Below are 16,706 nucleotides of genomic sequence, written 5' to 3'. Positions count from 1 at the left end.
AAAAGCCACTTTTTGTTGACAGTTGTTTAATCATTAGTGGATATTGGATTTAGTCAAATGTTGTTTTTGTTTCTGTTATTGTTTTGCATCTATTGAGATAATCATATGCAGTGATCTGCATTGGTTGACTTTTTAATATTGAACCAATCACACTTTCCTTAGATAAACCTCACTTAGTCATAATGTATTATCTCTATGTAAGTATTGTTGGATTTCATTTTCTAATTAATTTTTGTGTCTGTATTCATTATAAATACTGATATGTACTGTTCTTGTAATTTTTATCTTTCATAAATATTCTAAGTTTCTATACTCTTAATGAGGAGTGTCAGGGCATTGAACGACATTATATATTAAGAAAGGTACACATCTTAAGATGTATAATACTAACTACCGAAAACGTTATCTACATTCGAGAACGAAAAACGGAATAAGAAAACACTATGACTTAATAACAACCTCAAGTCAATAATAAAGAGGGCAGAAAAAGAGGAAGAAAAAACAGCATAGAAAAGACCTTGATAAACATAAGCTTTTGGACATTCTGCTTAAGGTGGGCCTTGTATCTTGAATTAGTGTTCCCATTCTTCAATAGTTAACTCCTTTTTCCTTAATTAGTCTGCAAGGAAATGCCAGCAAGCATTTTGTCTTCAAACTGTCTTTAGAAACCCCAAATTGCCTAGCTCAGTATTTGGGAAATGGTATGTACTCAGGAAAGCTTCTTTGTTTCTTCTCAAGGTTAAATACTTGGTTGGTGAATTTCTTGTAACAGGGGAGGAAAGCAAACAGCATATTCTCTCATTAGGATTATATGTATTATGTATTTTCATCCAAGTCTGATAATTCTTCCCTTAATTAGCCATCAGTGACTTTTATTGAATCACATTCTGTATTTAATTAGTATTTTTGAATTGAAGCTATTCTCATTTTACAAGTTAACTGTAGAAATACCTTGTGGACATTTGACTAATATTTTAATTAAGGCATAGAGTCATATGAAAGACATACTTCTTATCTTGGAGAATTGTCACCTATTGATAAATATTAAAGTTTTTAGTAGTATGATTATGTAGTGGTAAATAAAGATTGTAAGCAAGTAATTATCTAATACTTTAATGAAACTCTTCCTTTTACTTTATTTTCTTGTGTTGTTTATACCTCTATGTGAGCAAAACAAATCACTGTTCAGTACAGTCATAAATCCTTTCTACTGAAAGATATGTTTAATGGTTTGACTATGTGGATTTTTTTTGGTCATTGCTTTTCTTTGAAATCCAGGTTCACTGTTGAGTTTACACTTTCACAAAACTACTGATCTAAAGAAGGATTTTTCAAGTTATCAAATAATTATTTTTCACAAAAAATATATTAAGCAGGACTCCTTAGTGAATTAATACATTCACTAATTATTTCCATATTTAAGACCACTGTCTAAGACCATATACATTCAATACAATAGCAAATAAGTGATAATCTGCATGCATTAAAGTTTACTCAAGCACAAGAGTGACTATAACACTGGCTTATTTCTGAGTCTCTTTTAGACAATGTAGTAACTGGAGGCACTGGAAGGACCACACTATTCCCCGGAGTCTCTGCTATGACACTGTACCATGGAGAGCCATGTGGATAGGGCCATGTTTGCGTACATGGCTCTACTCAAGTGTAAGCATGTGAATGTATGTGTATGTGAATGTATGTGTATTGAATTCCTAGCCAAGTTAAGTTGAAGAAAATCTTCAGATAAAAAATGAAAATAGCATCTGATTAATAGCATCTGCTTTAGTCTTTGAAGGCTCTCTTTAAAGTCTTTGATAGACTGCCAACCAACATCATGTGTTTCCCCCAGGGTACAAATACAAATATTAGGAATAAATATCACTCTTATTCATAAGGAATTTGAATGCGTTGCACGGTGAGTGTTACTATTTTTGGAAAAGATTCCCAGATTTCATGGGGCATTTGAGAACTATTAATAAAATAAGAAGTCATTTGTTACTGTTTCTTCAAGGGATTACACATGATGATGCAAAATCTTTTCATTTTTGTTTTAATTAGGAAAGACTCAAATGTCATAGCTTCTCTAATGCTACAAAATCTGAACATATTTGAAATTTAGCATAAGATTTAATTACATAATTCATTCAATATATCAAATGCATCATTATTTAATTCTCAAAATACAAAATTAATTATAATGGAATAAAAGGCTTTAATATGAGTGGATAATGTAAAGAATTGGCAGAGGGGAAACTTCTGGCTTCTAATATCTTATCACTAACCATGGACCTTGCACCAAATCAATTACTTTACCATTATTTTTCCCAATATACAAACAGATAAAATGGGTGTGTTAGTCACTATCCACAGGCGGATGTTTCAAAGGATGAATAATTAAAAGAGTTCACAAGTTCCTTTTAATTAGAACGGTTACACAATTGCCAACAAATAGTAACCCCTTCATTCAAAATTGAATGTCCAGAGGTTAATTGATTTGCCAAGGTCTCAAGCATTATCAGCATACATCTAAATTCAGATGGCTAAATCCATTTATCTTTTAAATATTCATGAGGCACCAAAGTTCCAAAATCCAGTAAATTATGTAAAAGTATTTATTCTTTGTTTGGTCAGATATAATTTCATTTTTTTAGCTATTTCATGTAGGTAAGTGAAGCAATGTAATACATCCCTGATTACCTTGGTAGAGAAGAAATATGAGGGCCACAGAATATTTGAGCTGAAGTTCATGTTTTAAAAGTCTCACTGAATGTTGATATTCTTCTGATTATAGTTTTTAAACTAGGAGAGGATTTTCATTTAATTACCTAATGCTTAGAGAGAGACTGACAATCTCCAGGTGTCAGGAATTTAGGCTTAATTAGAATAATACTAATAGCAGTGATTTTAATACATTAGTATAATACTTTATTCTTTACTAAAGACTTTCTGTCAATTTTATCAAGTAAGGCAATTTCATAAAATTGTTGTACACTTAAGAAAGCATCTCATTGTAAGATGATTATTACATTTTTGAGTTTTCATATACATTTAAGAAAATGAGAGATTAAGGAAAATGTGAAAATAAAGTGGCTATTCATATAATGCAAAAGTAAGCAAATAAAGAAGTTCAGCCCGCTATTTTCCCATTTTATGAGTGTTGTATCAATGGTAAGTGTGAGAGCTGCGGGTCAGTAAGAAAAGGTACAAAAACAAGCTGATATGCATCATGGTTATTTAATCTTGTCATTCAGAGGTTTTTATTATTTTGGGGCTAATACTATTCTTGAGACCCTGGTGTGTGTGTGTGTGTGTGTGTGTGTGTGTGTATTTTAGCAGATGGGACTGACAATACCACAATGATAATAACAAATTATTTTTCTTGTTTCAAGAGATATTTTTGTGTTTTTTTCTTTTTTTTTGAACATTTTTTTCTTTTAATTTTTAAGTAATCTTTATACCCAACGTGGGGCTTGAACCTACAACTGCAAGATCAAGAGTCACATGTTCCACTGACTGAGCCAGCCAGGCATCCCCAAGAGATAGTTTTCATTTGTTTAAACAAATACTCTAAATGAACTTAGGTGTTTGAGTTTAGAAAATTTATTTAAACCTAATATAGCTGATAAATGTTCATATATTTAATATATATTTATACATTATCTTTTCTCTTCAATCTTCATAGGATGACTAGAAGACAAAAAAAAAAGAAAGAAGACAAATATCTTTCAGATAAATATGCTCCTACCTAGTTTATGCACTTATTGGAATATAGAAAGTTCTAGAACTTTCCTAAAACCAAATAGTATGTGTACAGTGCCTGACAAATGGGAGGATCTCTATAAAATGGAAATGGCCTTGTTTCCAGTCCATGAACTCTATTACCCTTAGATTCTTTTCACTGGTTCTCCTCTTAGTCTAACAAACACATTCAACTTTTCTCCTAATTTATAAAAAAAGAAAGAAAGAAGTAAACCAACCCCCCCCCAGCCTCCTCTTGACTACCCCTGTCTTCTCCCCTATGCTTCTGTCTCCTGAGGGATTTCTCTTGCTCTTCCCACCCCTCTTTCATACCACCCCCAACTATTTTTTAAAGTAATTTTATAATCACATTTTTATTCTGATTAGCTGTAATCTTCATGAGGGTAGAGAATATATTTCTTTTATTGGCCATTGTTAATAATATCCTCTGCATGGTAAGAGTGAATTTGGCAAATATTTGCTGAATAAATGAACTCTCACCATGTACTTGTGTTTATGTGACTTTCTCAAGCATTGTTTTATTTAAAAATCTATTTTACATTTTGGGAGATACACATCTCTAAAGGTAATCTCAAGTCTCAATTTATTACAGTCATTGAAGTTCCTCCTGTCTTGTATGCTGGTTTTCCTAGTATTTTTGACTAAATTTTTAAATATTTAGTTTTATTTGTGTTTTGCATGTTTTCTTAGCCTGTCAATTGAATTTAGATGCTTCTCTTTAATTTCTCATTGGCTCCCTCTTCTCTGTTTATTCGGTGAGTGACCACATGCAATTTTTTCCTCTTCATTGATCATTCATGGTTTATGGCTTCTGTATCTCTGCTTTCAGCCCTGATCTTTTCCCAGAGCTTGAGAATCCAATTTCTACCTGCCTGCTATGCACTTCCCCTAGATTATCTACTTTCAGTTCAGACCTGTGGACTCTCATCTTTTCATTCATGTCCTCTCTACATGAGAAGTTGCACATTTTGGTTGGTTTCCATCCAGCCCTCTCTTCTGTTTTTCTTGCCATCCTCTGTCTCAGGCTCTTAGTATTATCCCACAAGTTATTTCTTCATTCACTCTGATTCTGACTAGTAATTGCTTCTATGCCTTTCATGTTTCAAAGCTATAAGAGAGAGAAAAAAGCCTCTCTTCTAAGAATATAACTTAGCTTAAGAATAACTATTCTTAAGAATAGAACTTAGCTTAGAGAGTCTCATTGGTAGAAATAGTGAAAGTAATGATGGGCTTCAAATATAAATATTTATATTCCTTAAACTACTTGCATACATTTGTAACTTTGTTTATATTTACCTTTGCAAACACTCACTCTATGAATATGTACATAGTTTAATTAAAAATGTACTGGGCGGAGGGCACCTGGGTGGCTCAGTTGGTTAAGCTTCTGGCTTTGGCTCAGGTCATGATCTCACAGTCCGTGAGTTCGAGCCCCGCGTCGGGCTCTGTGCTGACAGCTCGGAGTCTGGAGCCTGCTTCAGATTCTGTGTCTCCCTCTCTCTCTCTACTACTACTCTCCTGCTCTCTCTGTGTCTCTCTCAAAAATAAATAAACATTAAAATTTTTTTAAAAATTTATTTGTGGGGGGCACCTGGGTGGTTCAGTTGATTTAAGCATCCAACTCTTGATTTTGGCTCTGGTCATGATCTCACAGCTGGGCTCTGTGCTGACAGTGCACAGCCTGCTTGAGATTCTCTCTCTCCTTCTCTCTCTGCCTCTTCTGCATTCTTGTACACACGCTCTCTCTCTCTCTCAAAATAAAAAAAAAAAACCCAAAAACATTAAAAAACGTATTTTGGTTAAAAAAAGTAAAAGTGATTGAAGAAGGCAGGCCTTAAAGACTTAGCACCCATGCCTTGTGGAGGTGAGACCTGAAGACAACGTTTACAATTTCATATGGTAATAATTACTTTAAACTGTAGATACAAGATACTCATGTCTTAAAAGATCTTTGAGGAGTTGCTGGGAGGGAAAACTTTCCTCAATTTCCCATTCTGTGTGATAGGTAGTGGCTGGTGGTGGTTGCCTGGAGATATATGCTGAAATGGCTTGTGAGGTTACCTCCAGGCTCAATGGGAAAGACTGTGGTAATCAAACAGTAATATCTATATGGGCTATATTCTTCTATATTCTGCATTTTTCACAGGGCTGTGAAGAACGGTTCAGTGTGGTAGCACTTTATTTGTTCAAACTAAGCTTTTTCAGGTTTCCATGTGCTACCTTATCTTGACATTTGGTAAATATTCACTGTAATAGTACTAATTATAATTTTTTTGCTGTGGCTCTGTCTCCATTTGCCCTGAACTGTCCATTTTCTTGATTTTCACTTGTCCTTTTAAAATTTTCTCTTATGTTACATATTTTTGCAGAAGGAACATATACCAAATATTGCCATTAACCATCATTCCATCTAGTTAATCCCAGGTTAATTCAATTATGATCCAACTATAGAATCATATTCATTCATTCTCATTCTCCTTCCCCCTCCCCCAATGATATTATTAATTCTGATATTCCAAACTCCTTTGATGTCTTTCTTATTAACGACACAGTTTGTCAATATTCTTTGAGGACAGGAGAATTACTTCTGGGTTCATCAACTAAAAACTAAAGCTCAGCAACATGAAAATGTTTGAATTACATTTATATAAGTTTAATTGCTTCTACCTCTTACTTGCAAGCTTATTTGCACCTTCAAGGAGCTGAAGAAAATTTCTAAAAATATTCTTTTTATTCTAAGAACATTATATTCTTTTTCAAAGTCTAAGGATAATTTTTAATAAGTTCAAAAAGAAGCAAATTTATTTGTAAAATATACTAGATAAATTATATAGGGACATATACAGGTGTGATAGAAAGATGAAGTTGAATCCTATGAATACGTCAGCGTGTAGAGCAAGCTTGATCAAATATAGGCAATTTCACAGAATGCAACCTAGTAAAACATTAAAGAAATGGTATATATAGAATTCAGGATAGTGCTTATCAGTGGGATGGAAAAGGTGATGTGACTTGGAAACTCTTCGAGTATATTCCATGCTTATTTTTAACCTGGTAATGGGTATGTATGTTCTACTATTTAAGAACTATACATACATTTTATTTGCCACTTCATCTATGATGTTTTAACAAGTAAAGCTGGTGTAAGGTCTTTAATATTACAAAATATAAATATATTCTCCCATGTTCTTTTAATATTTATGTCATATATCTCAGACTTGGGAGTATATCAGAAACTTACAGACTATTTATTTATAAACTCATCCTTTGGATGCCTCCCCAGTGATTGATTCAAAGTCAGCAGTTCTCAAAGTCATCAGATGAATGGATACAGAAGATGTGAGATTATATATAATGGAATATTACTCAGCCATCAAAAAATGAAATCTTGCTATTGGCTATGATGTGGATGGAGCTAGAGAGTATTATACTAACCAAGCAAAATAAGTCAGTCAAAGACAAATACCATATGATTTCACTCATGTATGGAATTTAAGAAACAAATGAACATGGGGATAAAAAGAGAGGCAAACCCAGAAACGGACTCTTAACTGTAGAGAACAAACTGATGGTTACAGGAGGGGAAATTGGGGCATAGATTAACTAGGTGATGGGTATTAAGGAGGGCACTTGCTGTGGTGAGCACCGGGTGCTGTATATAAGTGATGAATCACTAAATTCTACGTCTGAAACTAACATTTTACCGTATGATAACTGGCATTTAAATACAATTTTGGAGAAAAAGAAGAAAAAAATAACACTTGTCTCTAATATTCTCCAGCAAGAAAGGGAGATGTGTTTCATTACAGACACTTCAGAGGTAGGGAATGTACAAGGATGAGAGAAGAGGGATTCACTCAGTTCATGAAGTGGCTTCATTCTAGGACCGGTAGTGGCAGCAGATTTAGGTGTCATACTCAATCATGATGCCCAAGGATAGAAAACTGACTGTCTTTTTCCCTGGGCCATTTGATAATTGATCTTTCCATGACCTCATCCAGAAGATATCCCCTTAAGTCTCATCACTGAGAAGAGGATCATATGCACTTTCTTTATCTAATTACTGATGTGGGGGAAACGACTGATATGAAAGCCTTAGACTGACCATCTAGAATTAATTCTTGTCGGGTAGTCAACTGTCATAACCATTATAAGCACTTACTACGAGGCCTGACATATTGTGAGACTCAAAAACATCTAACTGGTATCATGGTTTTTCATATCTTGCTTATATTCCTAAGTTTTATAATCCTTTTGAATGCACATAGTTTTACCCTGCTTCAACATTTGTGTTTATCTTCAGTTTTTCTGGTCTGGGAAATTCAATCAAATCACTAATTATCGAATAGGCAGGGTAATGGATGTCTGTCTTTTTTCTGACACCCTATTTGCTTTAATCCTTTCTCATAGATTTATTGTTAAGAATGTATCTGAGTTTTTACTTATCTCTTTATTTAACTCCCCTTGCAGTATTTCTCACTCTTCTCAGGTGGGGTCCACACAGAGAAACACGGTTGAGTAAAATTGATGAAATGACTTAAGTCTTAACCTCTTGGTTGCATAATTAGGGCTCTTGGGCAAAACTTGATAAAGTGTTCTCATGCAGAAAACAGTGTTTCTGTAGCAGAGCTCTGAGCGTGAATAAGACAGGAGAAAAAAGTTGGTAGCATTAGGGCCCATCACTTTTCCACAAGTACAAAAGTGTGGGGCCATCGGAAAGTATCTTTCTGGATGTGTGTATTAGGGGAGAATGACAGAGCTCTCCCAGGATAACCGAGGGAGTGCCATTCATTGTGAGGAGAGGAGGTATCGTGTCAGCACCACAACTGGAGGACAGCTCCCTGCCAGCTGCCCTGATGTTCTCTGGTGCAGAATTTCCTCCCCTGACATCAACATAACACCTGCACAGATGGATAGCCAAAAACACTCTTTGTCTTTTCAAGTTACCTTCCCTGAAGAACTGGAAATTCCTCAGTTCAAGAAATATATGAGTTTCTCAAGGCTTAGTACTAAACATTTCTCATCTCTATTCTCTTTCACTGGTTCCCAGATTTTAAATATCATCTACATGTTCATGACTCTCAAATTTATGTATCTAGTCCAGACTACACACTAATTATAAACTCTTTCACCTGGACACTTCTTAGGGAGAGACAACCATCCACCAAAATTCATTTTGTCCCTTCCCTTGTATAAGGTTATAGCTGGGAAGTGGCTGACTAGCCAGGCCTACATTTCCAAGCACACCTCTTTATCTGGATATGGCCATATGACTAATCCTCACAGTGGAATGTTAGAGTGGGTGATGTTATTACTTCCTGCCCAATGTCTTTAAGAAATTGGCTTGTTTTTCCCACTTTCTATCTTCTTCTAAGCAACTAAGATGGAACCCAAGATAAACCTTGGATGTCACATCTTGATAGTAATAATCTCCAAGGTATGACAGAACTGACATGAGTCTCTGAGTGACTGGTTGGAAGAGACCTACCCGCACTTGCCAGGGAGGTCTTACAAATATCTCAAACTGAAAAAGCTCCATGCTTGATTACTCCCTACTCTTCTTCCACTCTTTCCTATTGAAGAAAATAATAAAAATCATGGTCACTTATTACATACTGACTACAATTCTGGAAAGATGCTAGGTGCATTAAATATATTTATTCATTTTTCCTTACAATAACCCTATGAGAGTATTGTTTTTAATCCAAAAAGATATCAAGCAATATACCACAGGTCAATCAGAAAGTAAGTATCAATGGCAGAATCAAATCCATGCATACTGTTCTTCTCCATTTCACTCTACCGCCTCTGTTTGATTCAAGGGCAATTTTTTTAAGCAGTGAATATACTATTTAAAAAATAGTTGGAGGAGTTGGAGTCAAAAGAAAATATGCATAGGATATAATAAGCTTAGAAGTAAAATTGTTACACAGAAATATTTACCATAGGCTAAACAATGCTATAGAGGATGATAAAAATATATATAGTGTTTAGCTACCCAACTGGTCCCTAAATTACTTAGTAGATGAGATAAAGAAAGAAAATGAATTCACAGTATTAATACACTTGCCTAAATGAGTAAATGAAAACTACCCTTTCAACTGTTTAGGGTACTAATAGCATAGAGAATAGTTTTCATTTATTATATTATTTTGAACTATGTTCTTTAGCAGATTTCCACAAATAAAGTACTTAACAGATTTCAAAATATGCAAACCATAGTAATTTCTATGCACACATTTAGGAGGAAGCCAAAACTATACTGGTTAGCAAATGAATCTCTGATTACCTGGAGTGAACCAGAAATGAAGTTAGAGTATAGAGCAGTATGAATATATACCACACTTTCCTCTAAATCGTTCACAAAGATATTTCTTACACTTGAGGTTTGAAAATGATTTGGAAAGAGATAGCTTGAGATAGATTTCTCTGACTAAACTCTGGATTGAAAACATTGTATTTTGCTATTTACATGTACATCCATACACGCACACAGATCGGTTGGATGGATGGGTGGATAGATAGATGATAGACAGATATAGCCATTTAAAGTAAACCCAGAAGACAAAGTTGAAGTCCCCTAAATAAAATCAATGTGCTAACCTCAATATTAGCCATAAAAGAATAACAGCACCTCAACATAACAATGACTGAATAAAATGGCAATCCTGGGCTGAAATCATCTTTTGTAAATAGTCTTGATTCTGTTACAATAATCATTTAAGAAATATTTACTTTCTACTGGGTATTAGGGACTGTTATAGATACCTAGCATGTACTGGTTTAAAAACAAAATTCTAATTTATGCAGAGTTAAAATTCTAGACAGACAAAACAAATAAAAGAAATATGTAAGTAAATTATATGCTACAATGAAAATCCATAATTGCTGTGAATTTTTTCAAAGAGCAGAGTAAGAAAGGGTGACCATGAAGACTTTGAGTGTGTGTGTAGACTACAGTATTAAATACAGTGGACAGGATAGGCTTTGTTGAGAAAGTAACACTTCTTCAAGTACATGAACAGAGGTGAGAGTTAGTCAAGGGGATATCTGAAGAAAGAATACTCTAGCTAGAGGAAATATCCAGTGCAAAAGCCTTAACATTCCAAGCTCAGCGTGCCTGTATCTGAGTAAATAATGATGACAGTAGTAGTTGAGATAAGAGAAGTAACAGGGAATAGGACCTATAGGTCCTTTGAGGCAGCCGTAAGGATATAGGCTTTTGCTCTGCATAAAGTGGTAAATACTTACAGGGTTCTGAGCTGTAGTTACATGATCTGATTTCTATTTTAAAAGGAGAAATGTGCCTGTTCTGTTGCCATTGGCGTATATGGGTTCAGGGATGTAAACAGAGAGATCTGTTTAAGTTCTTTTTTTTTTATTTTTTTTTCAACGTTTATTTATTTTTGGGACAGAGAGAGACAGAGCATGAACGGGGGAGGGGCAGAGAGAGAGGGAGACACAGAATCGGAAACAGGCTCCAGGCTCTGAGCCATCAGCCCAGAGCCCGACGCGGGTCTCGAACTCACGGACCGCGAGATCGTGACCTGGCTGAAGTCGGACGCTTAACCGACTGCGCCACCCAGGTGCCCCTGTTTAAGTTCTTAAAACCATTCAGGAAATGGCTGGTGTTTCAGACCAGAGAGGTGATAAGCAGTTGTATTTTGGATACATCTTCAAAGTTGAGAAACGGGATGTTAGAATGGATATGAGAATGTGAGATAAAGTGGAGCCAATGATAATTTGCACCAATCACTCAAAATGGTGGAGTAGAAAGTAACTGAAATGGAGAAAAGAAAGACTGATTGGGACCTCCAAGGAAATGAGTGCCTGTAGGTGGAAAGAAAGGAAGACCAAAGACTGAGTCTTAGAGTATTTCAACAGTTAAGAAAAAGGTCCTGGTTATAAAGAAAAGTCAACACGGAAGACTAACAAAGAAAAAGAAATTAAGTAGGAGGAAACCCAAAAGAATGTGGTGCCCCGGAATCAAATAAAAAAGTGTATTATGGAGGACATGCTCCACTCTGTTAAATTGTGAAGACAGGTCAAGTTCAACAATGATGGAAGAGTGACCACTGACGGGACAGTGAGAGTGAAGCCAGAATGGAGTATGCAGGGGTATGAATATATGAGTTGGAGTGGTCTGAGAGAGGACAGGAGAAGAGAATGGAACAGAGCAAGTCTAAACATTTCTTGAGGGATTTTGCAACAAAAAAGTAGAGCAGTCACGAGTGGAAATCAAGCATTTTTTTAAGTCTGAAGAAATAACTACATGCTTGTATGCTGAAAAGAGGATCTAGAGGGGGATGTGATGAGATGAGAGACAGGGGAGAGATTTTAAAGTTAATTCTCAGAGCAGCTAACCTAGAATGGGCTTAAATGCATAAATGACCCTAGATAAAGGTGTGGCGGTTGTTTGGCTCTTTTCTTTGCAGTTACACCAGCCTTGGTTGACCGAGAAGTAGAGAGTGCAGGGCTCTCCAGGAACCAAACCGTGGGCCAGCCTGAAAGTGTTGGAATTCCACAGGCTGCAAGGAGTCCTCACCGGTGATGCCTCACTTAAAGGGAGGCCAGAAATCAGGCTGTGTGACAAAGAAGAAAGGGATGGGGGTTTGGTGAACAGCTAATCATCCTCTCCCACACCTCTAGTTTCCTGATACTTACAAAATAAATTTGAAAAAAATCAATTGGAGTACTTTTTACTGATTAACAGAATATAATGCATGAAAGTGTAAAAAAAAGGACTTTTTAAATCCAAATTTAAAAAAATCAATGTGTGGAAAGTCCGCTTGATAATCGCTTATTCTAAAATAATATACACTACAATTCCATTTGCTTTTACTTAAGGTTAAAGAACCATTTTATTCAATAATATGATTTGGGGAAAGATTTTGGCTCTTGTGCCAAACCTGTTAACTTGGTATTCTTTAAAAAATTTTTTAATGTTTATTTATATTTTGAGAGAGATGCAGAGACAGTGTGCGAGCAGGGGAGGGGTAGACAGAGAGCCAGAGACATAGTCTGAAGCGGGCTTCAGGCTCTGAGCTGTCAGCACAAAGCCCGACACAGGGCTCGAACTCAGGAGTGATCATGACTTGAGCAGAAGTCAGACGTTCAACCGACTAAGCCACCCAGGCACCCCTAACTTGGTTATTCTTCAAAAAGTTCTACATTATAGGGGCACCTGGGTGGCTCAGTGGATTGAGTCAGACTCTTGGTTTCAGTTTGTCTCAGGTCATGATCTCGCTGGTTTGTGAGTTGGAGCTCTAGGCTGACAGTGCGGAGCCTGCTTGGGATTCCCTGTCTCCCTCTCTCTCTGCCCCTCCCCTGCTCTCTCTCTCTCTCAAAAACAAATACACATTTTTTTTAATTTAGAAATTATAGTTAAGGTCAATAAGAAACAAGACTGCATTAATATTTGAGTGGTCATAAGAATATCAAACGGATCTTATGGGGTTTGGGGGTTTTTTTGTTTGTTTTTGTTTTTTCTTGTTACATGACTGGTTTTTTATTGCAGAATTCAAGTTTAGTATGCATTTAGTAGGGTTAGGGTTAATCAAGCAACTATGGGTTAGGGTTAGGATTGGAATTGAAACTGAGTTCAGAACCAGGGTAGGCATCAGGGTCAGAGGTTAGGGTTAGATGTTAATTTTAAATTTTTTTAAAATTTTTAATTGATCTCTCTCAGCATCTACAGGTGTTATTGTGTAATGCTGCATTTGTCTTATTCTGTCAACAAATTTATTCAAATCCCATTAATCAGGGGGACAGATCGCCTTCTTGGTGCCAATATCCCACTTTAGAGATGCCCTTTTAAACAAACTTTGACTCTGACTAGGTTTTCTGTAAGATTTGCCTTATTCTTTGTTGAGGAAATTGAAATACATTTTCCTAATCTCTGCTGAAGGAAATCTGAAAACCTAATGTAATTTTCTTTAATCGCCTCCAACTTTTACCTTTATGCTCAATCTCAATTGCTTTTAATATCCTTCCATTCATAAGATCTGAATCCACATACTGTGTCAGCACTTTGGACTTTCTTCTGAAGGTTTGGGAATTGTCTGATATGTAAATGGAAAACCTATGAAGCTTTAAAGAGTCCGTCCCCAGAGCTGTGTATTCACATTATCACATTATCATTTTTTTCAATGTTGGATCCTCCCCGGTATTCTAAATGTATTGAGGTTGGAAAAAAAGGCATTTATGCTGACATGTACAACGTTACATGAAATAAATAATGTACAACAAATTCTATCTAAAGGAGAGGATATTAGATAATAAGTTTAAATTATCATAATAGAAATGTCAAAAACTGAAATTATGTTATTAATAAATATGACTACCTTTCAGCAGATGTTATCATTAAATAGGAGGTGGTTTACCATTCTAAAAAACAGTTCACCTTAGAGGGAATGAAAGAATCTCAGAGTTGGTAGGGAAACTAGAAAATATTTGGTGCAAGCCTCTGCAACTAATATAAATCTTTCGCACCGAGGCACGCTCTTTCTGGTATCTGAACAGAACAAATGAATGCAGAGATGTGTAAATCATATTTGCCTGAAAACCCTCTCCAAGAAACACTAAGTGCTCCTCTGTCAAGAGAAACCCTTCATTTCCTCCTTGGACTTGATTTGCTAATGTAGACCTTGGTGAATTTTCCAGAACCAGATCTAATTGTGATTTATTTTCTTCAGCCCAGGCCCTCGGTGCCTCTTCCTACAGATGTTTTCGAATATTGAATTGTTCTGAGCTAATTTCATATCTGTCTTATTTCTTTCCACTTTCAAATTTACTCTGACAAGCGTGACTTGTTGGTATCTTTGAGCTCCTCATGCCTGCGGGCATATTCACAGTCCATGACTTTCAGGAAACTGCTATCACCCCCTTCCACTCTACAAATCCGCTTGAACAAACATGCTTCTATAGTGTAAATGTTCCAAATAAACATGCTGATTTTAGTTTCTGAAGCATCTTTGAGCATATGATACAGAAGTATGCATAAAGGGAGCAGTAAGTGACTACTGTTACCATTTCATCAGGACCAATCTGTATGTTGACACTGTATGTGTGTGTGTGTGTGTTTCTTGTAACCCACTTCGTCCTGTCAATGTAGGTCCCTACCCCACTTGGCTGTTCACACGGCACCACAGTTACTACTCCTATAGTCCTTTCTTTCCCCCTATTTTATCACATCAGATCTCTAACTTCCTTAATCCATCAGCTATCAGCCAGGTAATGGGAAAGATCCAATTAAACATGCTGGTGTAGATTTCAATGACTGCTTTCGGAGTGATAGGTTTTGTGTTTTCGTGAGGCATCTGGTTTTAAAAGAAAACCCTGTTAAAACAACAATGAAATTAATGTGTTTCCAATACTGGATTTTCAGGAAAATTAAAAAAAAAAAGAACTCTTCTTGTGAGACAATTTCAAGCCTACAGACGAGTGACAAGAAGAGTTAGGGACACTGTATACCTCTTACTCTTTATACAGATTCCCCGTTTTGCTCTGTGCTATGCACTTTGTCCTTCCTTTCTTTCTCCCTCTCCCTGCGCGCGCGCACACACACACACACACAGGGTTTTTTTCTGAACCACTTGAGAATAAGTTACATATCATGTCCATTTACTACTAAATACTTTACATTTTCTCAAAATAAGGACATAAATCATCAAGTGCATAGTTATCAAATTTCAAGAAATTTAACATTGACATATCTAATCAGCCTTCTTTCTCCCAATTTTGTCCACTGACCCAATACTATTTTTATAGCATTTTTTTCCCTATCCAGGATAGGATCTAGGCTGGGAACAGATATTTCATGATGATGTCATTTTTAAATATCTCCTTTAACATAGAATCATCCCATAGCATTTTGTTATCTTTTATCACATTGACATTTTTGAAATTTCTCTTACCCTCTCACCCCTCATAGATGCCCTCGTGGAATGTTTCTCATTTTGAATTTGATTTATGTTTCCTCTGATATACTGAATACATTTATACATGTTTAGTGGAATACCACCTGCGCTACGTAGGGTCTTTAGCCCATCACATCTGTAGGCAGACACTGTCTACCTGCCCCTCATCGATCATCATTATTTTGATCATTCAGTTGAAGTGCTACATAATTTCCCTTGAATAATCATTTTTTTCCTCTTCCAACTGATAAGTAATTCTTGGGAGACACTTTATGTCCATACAAATATGGTGGTCTTCCTTAAAATATTTCCCATGCCCTACGATAATAGCTAGGCGACAGGTAATATTTTAATGGCCACTGCAACCACATGCCAAAACTAACACTATGAGGGTTGCAAAATAATGACTTTCTGCCTCTAGCAGACCTTCCCCCGTTACTACCCGGAAGTTGTCTTCCTCGTGTCAGCAAGAGCCTTCGCTCTCATTTTATTTTCCTGTCTGTGTAGTACCTATGCCTTGATCTGTTATCTATAATATCTATGACTTTAAGGATACATATTTTCCTAAAGGTTTTTAATTCATTACTGTCCTTGATCATTTTTATGCTCAAATTGTCTAGATTTGGCCAATAGATATTTTCTTTTCGACCTGGTTCTTATGCACTTTTTGTCATTAACCATCATTTTCCCTTTAATTTTGACATAAAAAGATGTTTCAAGACTCAGATCGAATCTTACTTGACCAAAACCTGATATAGTTTCTCCAATCAGATCTGATTCCTTTTAGAGGATAAGGGTATTGGTAACTAAGGTCTGTACTAGGTATGTTTGTTGCTACTGGAATGTCTTTTTCTCCAGACCCATTGAACAGTCTGAGCTGAGACTATATATATATATATATATATATATATATATATATATATGCATACTGTATACACAGTATGTATATGGACTATTCACATATACACACATACTTTTAAAGGGCTTCCTTCTTGTTTCCCTCTAGTCCCCATTTATTTATTCCTTTCT

General features: G+C 35.8%; 1 protein-coding gene across 1 annotated transcript in view; it reads right to left on the bottom strand.

Annotated features, from left to right (window-relative positions):
• Window positions 1–16,706, bottom strand: part of CNTNAP2 (contactin associated protein 2) — a 1,378,773-nt gene that overhangs the window by 1,288,092 nt on the left and 73,975 nt on the right. The gene's annotated exons all lie outside the window — the stretch shown is intronic.

This window comes from Lynx rufus, unplaced genomic scaffold (genome assembly GCF_022079265.1).
Source record: "Lynx rufus isolate CCGP_SWC_20201006 ecotype Redwood Valley unplaced genomic scaffold, mLynRuf1.p SCAF_4, whole genome shotgun sequence".
Taxonomy (NCBI): domain Eukaryota; kingdom Metazoa; phylum Chordata; class Mammalia; order Carnivora; family Felidae; genus Lynx; species Lynx rufus.
The sequence above is the reverse complement of the archived record's forward strand: the minus strand, read 5'-3'. Positions and strand labels throughout refer to the sequence as shown.